The following is a 13,717-nucleotide window of genomic DNA, read 5'->3' on the forward strand; positions in this document are numbered from 1 at the left end:
AGAGGGGGAGCGAAATCTGTACATTTGATTTTGATATATTAACGTCAAAACGTACACTGTTCTAAAAACATAAAACATTTGAATCAATACGAAACTCAAACAACAACAGAATCAACTATGAAGTATAAAGTGTAATAAAAATAAACTGACCACACAGAATATTAATTATAACTGTGGATAATAGATTTTTCTTTATAATATATGGGTATGTTGACGAGTTTATTTTTTGGTTCAAACTTGACTGAACCAAGACGTTCAGTCTTAACGTGTCTTTGCGAAAACTGAAGGTTTGTTCAGTCTCCGGCATGGCGTGAACAGAACTAATCGTGCTTGATTTTTCGAATTGGCTCAAAAGACCACGCACACTTCAAACCGTCGGTAGTTGACATTTCAATTATAGTAATCGCATTTAACTGACAAACAAAACTAGTAGTGTGTAGTCAATATCATGTTCTGACTTGCCTCAATACACACATCTTCAGTTAATTTTTAACTGAAGACTGAACGTGTATAGACCATTTATGATTATAACACTGGACATATTATTGATGTCAGAAACGGTTTCTATAGTAATCATAAAACTGGGTATCGTATTTGGTGTGAACGTATGATAGACGAGTACCTAGTCATAATAATGAAATTGAACTTATAATCACAGCTTCCGCAAAAAGTAAGTAAGTAAGTCATGGGGGGGATGCCCCTATTGCACTTAACCCCTCAATACGCCACTATATGTGGTCGCATTTCGGATCGTTTAAGTTAGTTTTCGATGAAACACTGTGGAGCAACTTGTTGGCCCACCACACTGACACACATATGTGAAAACAAATTTTAAATTAATCACAAATTGCTATATGAATAATCAAATATTTCATAATATTATACATTTATCTTGTAGGCTCGTGAATTTAATGGTAATCTTCAATGGCTCCGAAGTCCTAAAAATTTAGCCGGGCGAAAAATATTTTTCAACAGGCCACATTGCCACAATATCTAAATATCGGCCACAATAGCGTGCCAGGATGGAGGGGGAGTAGTGGTTTTTACCCAAAAAATATTGCCAGTATATTTATGAACATATTTGGAGATAAATAATTTACGTTTTAGCATTTAAATAGTTTTAATGTGATATGAAGGAAACCAGAACAATTTTTTCAGGGTAGGTAGGTTGGTTTAAATTATACTGCCATGGTAATTTGTAAACGTTCAAACCGTTTCTATACCAAATTTAACTTTCAATGTATTATATGTTATTTCAAATTTTTTTACAGTTTTATTCATACCTTATGGACTTGAAACTTACTGTGACTTTTTCCCTCCTTTGGATTTTCTATACACTGATACAACTTTTTTTTTATTTTTATATCTTATTTGGTCCATCTTTAAAATTTACAATGCTAAATTATATCAGAAATAAAGGCGACACAAACAGATAACACAATAAATATACATAACTTTGCAATAACAGTTTGATTATGACAGAGTGGTAGGTGGCGGTACACATGACATACCGTACTCACAATAGTACTCATTTACGACTATCACAAACATAACGGGCCTCGGCGGCAAGATTACAAATTGCCTGAATATTACCTCTTATTAAATAGGCACTAGCAGGTCCCTTGATATAATCATTTTCATTTATGTAATAATGTATATAAATACGTAGTATTTATTAATGTAATACAGGGAGGGGCAGAGCCACTACTTACCATAAGTCTATTAAATTTTAAAATACCCCCATTAAATGAATCCTGGATACGCTACTGTAAAAATGTACCTAATTGTCTAAACGACTAAACTCCAGAATCTTCTATAGTAAAATATGTTAAATCCTAATAGATTGGTATATAATATTACGTAGGTATAGACATACAGCGACCACTGACTATTGTACAATAAAAAGCCAGACAGAATGACGTAGTGACTAGTTGGAAATACGTTATACGAAAAATGTATGCTTGTATTCGATAATAATTATAATTATTTATATTGGTTGATGACAGCTATAGCAGAGGGTTAATAAGCACAAAAATAATATCCAAATTTCAAGATAAAAACCAGAATGGTGGTCCCTCACAACTATTTTTCGTTAATGCGATGATGTATGTAAATAAGGTGGACTTCTCGACTGTTCAGTCATACTACGATATTTAAAGATTTAAGTATTTACTATCGGTATTATATTTATTTACTTTTATTTGCATATATGTACAATAGTATATGTATAATAGAGTTAGTATTAATATTAGCAAAAATATTTGAAATATATATTTATTTTTAAACGCCTTCATGAAAAATATAGCACTGTGAGTAATAAAATAGACTATAATCTATGTCTATTGTATAAAACCTATTGTGTATAATTAATTAGGTATATACAATATAATTTAATGTATTAATTATATAACACATAATTTTTAAATAGTAATACTGAGATGTTTAATCTATTTTAATTTTCATACTGGTTTGATTGCTATAGATTTAATGTGAACTATTTTAAAGTTATTTACAGTGAAATACTTGTTACTTTATCTTATCTTTTTTGTTTATTAATGCTAAATAAAACCGAAGTTACAAAATATAAATTTAAATATACGATATATCACTATTGCGTATTCAGCTTAAACTATAGAGTATAGGGCATAGGCTATAGGGTGCCTCCAAATGTTTAGAAAATAATATAGGGTGCAGTGAGTCAAAAAAGGTTGGGAACTTCTGCTTTAGGCGTATTAAATTGACAAAAACAATCATAAATATAAGGAACTATTAAATACAATATTACAAAATGGCGATGTGGTAGATGATCCTTCTTATCTAACTGATATAGCAGCAACTATTGCTAATTATGAAGCTCATGAATATCAAGAAATTTTAGAATAAACTAATGTGAGTATTTAACCAAATGTAGTCTTATATCATTGAAATAATAATTTATTGGTAATTACCTTGAAAATAAATATAAATTATGTAACCTTATGATATTTTTAAAAATTGTATTGAAAGTATTAAATAAAACATTTACCTTATACAGGGTGATTTTTTTTTATCGTGAACCAGTTCATATTTTTGAAAGTATTAGGAATTTTAAAATAATTTTTTTTTAAACTTTCTAGGTTTTACTATTTTACATTGTGTTACAATTTTAATAATTTTAACTTCCTCCCTTATTTGATAAAACACTATCAACTTTTGATTTTCAAAGACAATACCTATTTTTGATAACGAAAATTTATAAACATACTGAAAAAAATAATTTTAACGTTTATAGAATATAATTTCAGTAATCCGTTTGCGACTTATTACCGTTTAAATAATCGTTCAATTTACTGCTAATGGGCAATTTATCAAACCCAACGGTAAAAACCAGAAGTCAAAACGGAATGATATCTCAATTTAACAATACCCATAACGGTCAAAATCGATGATAACTCTTAAGTACCTAACAAGATAAATAAACAATACTGTTTGAAAAAAAATGTCCTATCAACATTCCCACCAGAACACCGTGTGTCAGTGAGCGACTAGCCTGCAGCAGCGCGGCTGAATCAACTATAAAGTATAAAAATAACATATTGCAATTTACCATCATGGTTACATTCTATATCACTGGTTACTGATTCCTGGTATACAGTCTTATCACTTATAATTCATCTGAGAACCGACACAATATGAAAACTCAATAATACTGTAAATTTAGGAAATAGATATATTTATCTTTTTTATGTGAAATATGTCATATTTATCACTCAATAAATTTTGTGTTATGATGATATAATAAATATACAGAGATATCAATAATTGTCAATTTGGAATAACCAATACCTTATAGTTTATACATAATATGCTTGTTTTATATTCAAAAAGATATGTTGTATAATTTGTTAATTTATTTAAGCGTTTATTAGTTGTTAATCATGCAAATACATACATAGGCGGATCTAGAATTTTACATTTGAGTGTGCCCTGTCATTTTTTTGGTTATTTTTTAAAAATATAAAGGGGAGGCTATAAACATGTAAGTGTAGACTGTGTTATGATTTAATATCTAAAACTAAAGGCTTCGTTAATGATGTAAAATAGCGATTGATAAAAAAAACACGTAATTATCATTTCAGACTTATTTTGAACATTTACAGGGCGTATATGAGTTGAGGCCAGGGGGGGGGCAAAACTAATTTTTCTTCAATACAAACTTAAAAATTATTTACAGTTTGTTACAGAGGCATACTCAAGGGGGGGGTTTGGGTCCGGACCCCCCCCCAATTAAAATTTATACATAATCAATGGTTTAATAGTAAATATTATATTGTGTATTTTAATTTCTCATTATCTTCAAAGTTTATAGATTATATAATACACCTATAATGTATAAAGTGGATTACACACTAGGCGATTCGAACGCACGTCTCTGTGCGTTTCGAACGTCACGATTAATCACTGAAAATTAAATATATACTTTTATATGGGTTTATTCACACACGTAAATGAGACGCGCATTTGGTTGCGTTCGGTTGCGTTCGGACGTACCGAAACGCTCATGTTTAATTTTGTGCGTTCGGTCGCGATTTGCACTTTAGTTAAACATGGTTATTAAGATCATGTTATTAAACATGATTTATTTTCCCAATGTATTTCCAATGCATTTCCGACGTTTCAATACACACGGACGATTTAAACGCTGAGATTGCCCCGCGTTTATTTACGTTCATTCATAATTTGTCTACGACAGTTGTCGTATTCGTATACTTATAGTTTACAAAATGCGTTATTCTAAGTTGTTACTTGTTACCTAGCTAGTTAGTTGTTGTTACTTAAGTATTTAGCATTTACATATTTGTACCTACGTATTTGAAAACTGTCAAATATGTTTGACAATGAATCATTTATTAATGAGGTATCGAAGGAGAAATCTATATGGAATATAAGTAAGTTCTTTTCATTAACATATTTAATTATTTGAATTTAGAATCTAAGTAACTTAGTTATTCTCAGATGCGTATTTACACGTTTCCTGCGTGTAGGCCTGTGGAAAATTATGTACATTTTTATTATATAAATATATATCATGTAGTATTATATAATATTATATTATATTATTATAAATATATATTATATAAATACGCCACTCGTTATTCTGAGTATGTATACCGTGTAATACTTCATTCATCATAATATTACATATTCAATGTATAGAAAATAAGTTATACCTTGATAAGAATGCCAAACATGTCAGTTGGACTAAAGTGGCCAGAACTTTTATCAAAGACTTCCACGAACTTGAGGAAATTTTTAAAATTGTCATCCACGATGGGAGGTAACAGCAGTACTAACTTAGTATACAACAAAGTACAAAGAATTTAATGATTCAAATAACATTTGCCGCGCTTTTTATTTTTGAGAAACGCACCCAAATCGTCTAGTGTGAAAGCGCAGTGCGATTTTAAAACGCAAAAAAGCGCATCGACACGCGTCTAATGTGTAAGGAGTACGCGTTTGCGTCTCGAAATCGCGACGTTCAAACGCACGGAAACGTGCGTTCGAATTGCCTAATGTGTAATCCACTTAAACCATGTTTAATTTATACTGCTATTTTAATATCATTTATTATTGTCAATTAAATAATATATTTTTTTATAACATTTTACTACCAAATAAAAATTGATTTTAAATTATAATACCTACCTATTAACAGTAATTTGTTGGTATTAAATTAAAATTAATTTTTATAATTAAAAAACAGATAAAATAAAAATGTTGACCCCCCCCTAAAAAATTCCTTGATACGCCTCTGGTTCATAACCTACAGCTCATGTTCCTGTTGTTCATTTGAGTGAATAAATAAAAATACAAGTACTAAATTGAATGAAACATTTATTTAATAAATATACTCTTAATTGTCCGCTGTCTTCCGCGGAATCATCTACATACCGATATGTATACAAAAAAATATATATTGTATCTTTTTTATCTAGAAGAATAAGACGATACAACTCTGTGTGACAAAATGTTATTAAAAAAACTTCAATCACAAGTTTAAAAAAAGAGTTTTCTAACAAAGAAGCAACAAAACTTGTGACTGATTTTTTGCTCATAAATAATTTATAATTTTTATTAATTTTTCATTATACATACATGTGTATCTTTTTTAATAATATGTAATAATAATTTTATATTTCAAAATCCAATTTATTTTTTATTATAAAATTTAATTTTGCGGATTATCCGCGGAATTCGCTTATCCGTGGATGTCCTGCCACCCTATTCCACGGATAATCGAGAGCAGTGGCGTGCCGAATATAGGTCTAAATGAAGCCCTAGCATCAAGTTAAAAAGAGGTGGGTGGTGTTGGATAATAATATGTAAATCACACATTAAATTTTAAATAAGTATTATATAAAAAAACTAATACACTATTTCAGTAATGAAATTATACTTCAAATTTAAGTGCGATTCCTTTATTTTACTTTATTAGAGATCGAAATAATTTAGCTTAATCGAACGGTTTGTATAAAGTAGTCGTGGGTGAGAAAGAATATTGACACTGCTCTATTAAAATCACCTGTTGTGCTCTATGCACCCTTGAACATAGTGGTGGATTCAAAAAGATATAAATATATACTTGTTGACACGAGGGGGTCTCCGACCCAACTGCACTACATAGCAGGTGTGGTATTATTAAACTTCTGCAGATGTAAACCGTTCAGTAGCGTACTTAACCACCCTCTAAAAACTCGCTCATGGCTCACTTCACTTGCATTACATTAATCGTTCGTACTCAGTCAACAAAACTAACCACACCCTTTCATTTGCACCAACGACACAGAATAAGTACGACAATATTAACGTTTTAACAATAATATATTGTCGGTGCACTTGATCTTTAGTAAGGCGATTTCTATCGTATTATATTATTATGGTTTTAAAACCTATTTCCACAAATAAGAATATAATAAAATAAAATAGAAATTAGTAAATGGTTTGTATTCTTAAATAAATATATAAATAAATTATTTATAAGTAGAAATAAATAAATAAAAATATGGGTAGCCTGGACTATTAAGAAACTTAAATTAATTTTATGACCGGTTTCAAATTAAAAGTTCATCGTCAGATAAATTACAAGGTCAAAAAATAACCACTTGTTATTCAAGTGATATAATAATAACATACTACTCTAAGCTGACACGGCCTCGGCGGACGTAGGTTTTCCCTCGGTGGGTGGCCGGTCACAGTGGAGTGAAGTTGATCGTGTTTTTTTTAAATAGAAAAAAAAAGAAAAAAACCACGAAACCGAACAGAATATGCTTTTTTTTACGAGTTTATTGTGAAAGCAATGTCAACAAAAAAACAAGTACGGATGTGGTCCTCGGTGACGGTGGTGGAGAGACGCGAGAAAAACGTACGTCCACAATGTGCTTCCACGACAGTCACGAGCAAAAGGTTCGTCACTTGAGGCGACCGGTCGGTACGTTGCCACCGGTTCCGATAACTTTTCCACCTCTGCCCGGTTTTCCGAGGTAGGTGGATAATATCGGAAACGGTGTTGTCATTGCCCGGGTTGAGGCTGGGTAGAAAGCGGGCGCGGCTCCGCGATAGTGGTGTACTTGTTGTACCCGCACCACAGCGGGACCGCGTCAAAGCTATACATTTTATTTCTACATGTAACATTTTTTTTAAATTTTCTGGACCTTAGTTATTAACGATTTCCCACAGAAAATATTATATTATAGTTCATACTTAAGAGTTACATTATTTTTCTATTTTGTTTATACAGTGATTTTATATTAAAGAGTTATAATGAAATTTTAAAATTTCGTTTCTCTTACTTTTTCATAACGATATTCTTTATTTTTTTTCATTCGATTTCATTTTTAAATGATAAAATATAAATACAACAAAGTATGTAATCATTAATAACTCAGATGACCAATATTAAATTGTGTGTATATATACATTTATGGTTGTCTATTGTTTTATATATAAATAAATAAATAAATGCTTAGCTTGGAGTGTTATATATATTAAGTACAACCGGTTTCGAATTAACTAGGTGACTATATCGATTCTCAAATAGGCACCACAAATATTTGCATTTTTGTGTACATATTATAAAATTTATACTATAAACTATATATATATTATATACTATATAATTATACTAAAAACTTTATTTTTACCCAATGTGTTTTTTTTTATGAAAAATGTTCGTTTTCGTTACATTTGCATGCATATTTAATATTCACTAAAAATTAAAATTATTTGGTATATTTTGTCACTTTTTAGTGCAGCTGCCTACCTAATAGTTTTTCAGTGTATCAAATTAACAAACCTAATTTTGAAAGATTTACGATAACAGCTGTGACGAAAATAATGATAATCATGATGACTATGATAACACGTTCAGTGGTCAACTAGCTTTTTTATTATTTTTATGGCTTCATAAATTACAAATTATAATGAAAAAAAAAAAAAAAAACGAATTTCTATAACTTATTAAACTATTGAATTCCAATAAATAAATTCATGCTCATAGTGACCGGACGGGGTCACTTGCTCACACAGTTAAAAACAAAAATATCTTTCGATTTGTTATGTAACACCACTCCAAGTAGGTCACAGGATAAAAAGTAAAATGTGAAAAACATAATGATAATACGACATGTAATATTATATTATCATACAAATGTTAACATAACAAAAGAAATTGCAAAAAATTAATAGCATTTTAAAAAATGTTTCGAACTAATTTTTTCACAGTATAAGTTGGAAAGGATATCCAATATAGGCTATTTAAACAAAATAACACTTTTAATGGTTATAACTCCAAAACTAATAAGATTTCTTATAATAGATTTCTTTTTGCACTATTAAAGAAAAAAACGAAGTAATTTGCCAGCAATCAACTAGTCGTGGTAGGCCACGTAAAAGATTTCTTGATCTGTGTGAACGATCAAAACGTAGACAAACCGAATTTTCAAGGAAAACAACAACAAATGAGGAATTAATTTGAGCTACGAAAAGTAATTTATACAGTGAAGGGAAACGTGCATCTGCTGACTTATTATCACAAGTAACTGAGTACTCTCCTCGTCGAGCTATAAATATTAGAAAAGTCTATAAAAGTTCTCTGAATAAATTTACAACTATTACGTCTTATACCGAAGATGAGGCTCTAGACATTCGTAGTTGATACACGCATGACGAAAGATTCATATCATAAAACTAAACTTGGGGCTAAACAACGCGGAGCTAATATTTATCCGTCTTATGACCGCATTCGTTTGGCAAAAGAAAGATGTTATCCTGGAAGCATAGAAATTAATGAAGATAAAGCGTCTTTTTCCCTCCAAAATTTGTTAAATCATACGTTAAATAGATTGTGTGAAACATTTGAATTTGATAATAATATGGACTTTGAAGAAGTTTATTCAGATTTTAATTTTTTGTGTAAGTGAGGTTGTGATGAGAGTTCTGGTCATAGTGAGTACCACCAAACTTTCAATGGAGAAAATATAACAGACGGAATTGTTTTTTTATTTTCTTTGGTCCCATTGCGACTTACGGGCACCACTAAAATTTCAAAAATCAAAACTATTTTATGGGAAAATATAACACCTTCGTCTACACGCTATTGCAGACCAATAAAATTTATGTATAGTAAAGAGACGGTAGAAATTGCAAAAATTGAAGTAGAAAAAGTAGAAAAATAAATTGCAGAACTAAAACCATTTAAACTGAATATAAATAATAGTGTTGTGTCTATTAATTATACGATGGTTATGAAAATGGTTGATGGGAAAGTAATAAACACTTTAACGGGATCTTCGAGCCAAGTTTGTTATATTTGTAAATGCAATCCTAAAAATATGAACAATTTAGACCAAATGCATACATTTCAAATAAATTAAGCTAATTTTAAGTATGGTTTATCCACATTACTTGCTTGGATCAAATTTTTAGAATGCATTTTGCATATTGTATATAAATTAGAATCGGCTCCAACTACAAAAAAGACAACTGTTGAACAGAAAGTTTTAATTTCTGAAAAAAAGAAAGAAATACAATCTCGTCTACGAAAAGAATTGGGCTTGAAAGTTGACAGAGTGGTTCAGGGTATGGGTACATCTAATACGGAAAATGTTGCTCGGAAATTTTTTAAGAACCCAGAAAAAGTTTCTAAAATTACAGGAGTTGATTATCGATTGATTCATACATTTTTAATAATATTAACAGTAATTTCTAGTGGTCATGAAATAAATAATGAGTACACAAAAGAAACCGCTAAATTTTATGTTGAGTTATATAATTGGTACCGTATGCCGCCAAGCATACATACAATTTTGATACATGATTCTATAGCAATCAAATATGCCTTAGTTTCTATTGGATAGTTATTCGAGAAAGCGCAAGAGTCGCGGAACAAAGACTATACTATATACGATTTCGAGAACACCATTCAAGAAAATCGTCACGCGTTAACACAAACACAGATTTGTTTAACTTTCTTTCGATAACATCTGATCCAATAATAACTGGATTAAGATCTCAGAATACAGTATCATCAACTGAATTACTTCCAGATGCAAAATATTTATTGGATATTGAAAACTCTGAAAATAATAAATCAAATGAAAAAGAAATTGAAACTAGTAGCGATTCGTCTTAATTTTAATATTCATTAGTAAAAATTTATTATAATAACTTATTATAATTAATACATTAAACAATATATTTTTTTAAAAATTTTAATTTTATAAATTTAAAAAATGTATTTTTTATTGTATTCTAAAAATTATAAATTAAATAGACTAAATATCATTATTTTTTATTTTTGTCCGGCTAAAAGTTTGATTCCTTCCACTGTGCGACGTCGTCATTTCCTGAAAAAATGCTAAAAATAAACTAGCAACACTGTTGATCAGAACAATGTTAAACAATGTTGACTACGTATCAAGACCATAACGTTGAACGTGTTAAATATTTTGAATTAAATAATGTTTAACTTTCAGTGATATTATTTAGATTTTTAAAAAGCTTTCAGCGCCCAAGCTGTCATGGAGCCTGGTCCACACGCACCTCTTGCACCCCCCAGGCATGGCGCTGATATTCAATGATTAATTTTGATATCGGTGAATAATTTTAACGGTGAGTTACTACTTCTAATACAATGTAAAATGTCTCGAAGTCAATGAGAAAAAAAAAATTCAAAAATTGGCTAATGAATATACATAATAATTAGGTCATCCTACCACTAGGGCAGTGATTCCCAACTAGTGATCCGCAGACCACTGGTGATCCATGGACTCATCTCAAATTGTCCGCAAATGAAGAAATTCAAATTTAAAAAAATGAGCGAAATTATACTTTATATTTTTTGTTATTTACGAAATTAAGGCTTAGCACCCTACAGCCAGATAATACACTCCCGCGACCAATGACAATTTATGTACGGATATAAATAACATTCGGTCATGCGGGTATATCTGAATTGTGATAAATAGTTATATGTGTTTTTCCACTATAGTATTATGTCTCATAACTTGACGATAATATGTTATGTATAATTTTTTATCTACTAACCTACTTACTTGTTTCGTATTTTTCTTCATAATATATACTATTATTTTTTTACTCGTATGATATTTATTTATTATATCATACGTGCGTTGTACGTTGTTTGATTAATTAACGTTTTTAATTAAAATTTATTTATTTGTATAATATTGCTATTAAACATGCCACCAAAAAAATAATACAATGATGATTACATTAAATTTGGTTTTACTAATATTACAGTGAATAAGGAATAATACCAGTAAATAAGACCACAGTGCATGATTTATACAACAGTTCTCAGTAATTATGCACTTGAACCTGCAAAATTGGGACGACATTTGAAGACAGTCCACCCAAATTTTAGTAATCGTTCTCGAGAATTCTTTGAAGGTGAGAGGGAAAACTATAAAAAAATTAAACTTGGGACAAGTGGTATGAGATTTGAAACCTCTGAAAAAGTGCTTCATGCCTCATATGAGATCTCTCTATTAATTGCAAAATCTAAAAACCCTCATACGATTGGCGAAACTTTGGTTAAACCGTGTTTGTTGAAAGCCACCGAAGAGATTTTAGGTAAGAAAGCAGCAAAAAAAAATACAAGATATTATTTTATCAAATAACACAGTAAAATCACGAATAGGAAATATGTCACAAGACATTGAAGAACAGTTTATATGTCTCATAAAAAATCTCCCTGATTTGCTCTTAAGTGTGACGAAAATACGGCTGTTGCATATTGTTGTCAATTGCTAATCTTTGTTCGATTTTTAAGTGAAGATAGTACAATCAAAGAAGAATTTTAACTATCACAAGTATTAGAAACTACATTATAAGGGGTTGACGTTATGAAAATAATTCTTGATTATTTTGAAAAACATAAACTAATGTCGGAATATCTTGTTGGATTTTGTACAGATGGCGCTCCTGCTATTCTCGGGTCACGTTCAGGTTTAGCTACATTGATAAAATAAAAAAATCCAACTACATTAACAGCGCACTGTAGTATACATCGTCAAGCGTTGGCGTCCAAAACACTACCAAAAGACTTAGCTTTTACAATGAAAATATCCAAACAGTTAGTCAATGCTGTTAAAAATAGTGCACTCAATACACGAGTTTTTCAAAAATTATGTGCAAATATGAACGCTGAGAATGAAACATTACTATTTCATACTGAAACAAGCTGGCTTTCAAATGGAAATATGGTGGCACGTTTATTTGAGCTTTGAGAGGAGTTGAAGGTTTTTTTAATTGATAAAGGTATAAACTATTTACATGAGCAAATTTCAGAGCCAAAAATTGAAATGCAAATTGCATATCTTGCGGATATATTCGTCCATTTAAATTTAAATTTGCAACTGCGAAGTTCTGGTAATAGTAAACTTGAAGACAGTGTTTATTTCAGGGGGGAATACCCCCCCGGAGAAAATGTATTCCCCCCCGAAAAAAGGTTTGACATTATTACGTAAATTGTTTATTGTGATGCAATTATGTGTGAAATGAGTTATCGATAGATTGTCAGTTATTTCGTGCATAGAAGATATAATAAATAAATATTTAATATAATAATATCTTGGGTATTATTTTTTCGTACATCAATATTGTATATTAATGTGTACCGATAATAATCGTAATCTATATATTGTTAAATATTGTTCTTCAATATAATCTATTGTAGATAAGTACCTTTTAGATGCGAGTAATTTTTAAAACATGCTGTTGTCTGTTGACTATCAGTGTAGTGGATTACGCATTTACGACTACGTCAAACTGTATTATTAGTAAATGAGTGTTTTTATTTTTTATTTTTTTGATATAATTAATTAAAATTAGATTATTAATAACTTATGTATTTTTAGATATCAATCTGATACCAATAAATTGTTCTTAAAACGATATTTTTACTTCTCTTAATTATTTACTTCTAAGACATACCCCCTAGAAAATTACGATACCCCCCCCCCCCCGGGATAGAATATCTGAAATAAACACTGCTTGAAGGTTTTGCAAATATTTTCGTATTTGAAGATAAAATTTGCGCTTTTGTCTGTAAAATAAATCTTCCGATTGACCAAACTCAAGTAAAAAATTATTCTGCATTCCTACATTGCGAATTCTTATTGATGACGAACACTACAAACGTTTTACAGAAGATATT

The sequence above is a fragment of the Sipha flava genome, unplaced genomic scaffold, assembly GCF_003268045.1.
Source record: "Sipha flava isolate LNK unplaced genomic scaffold, YSA_version1 84_pilon_pilon, whole genome shotgun sequence".
NCBI classification, from domain to species: domain Eukaryota; kingdom Metazoa; phylum Arthropoda; class Insecta; order Hemiptera; family Aphididae; genus Sipha; species Sipha flava.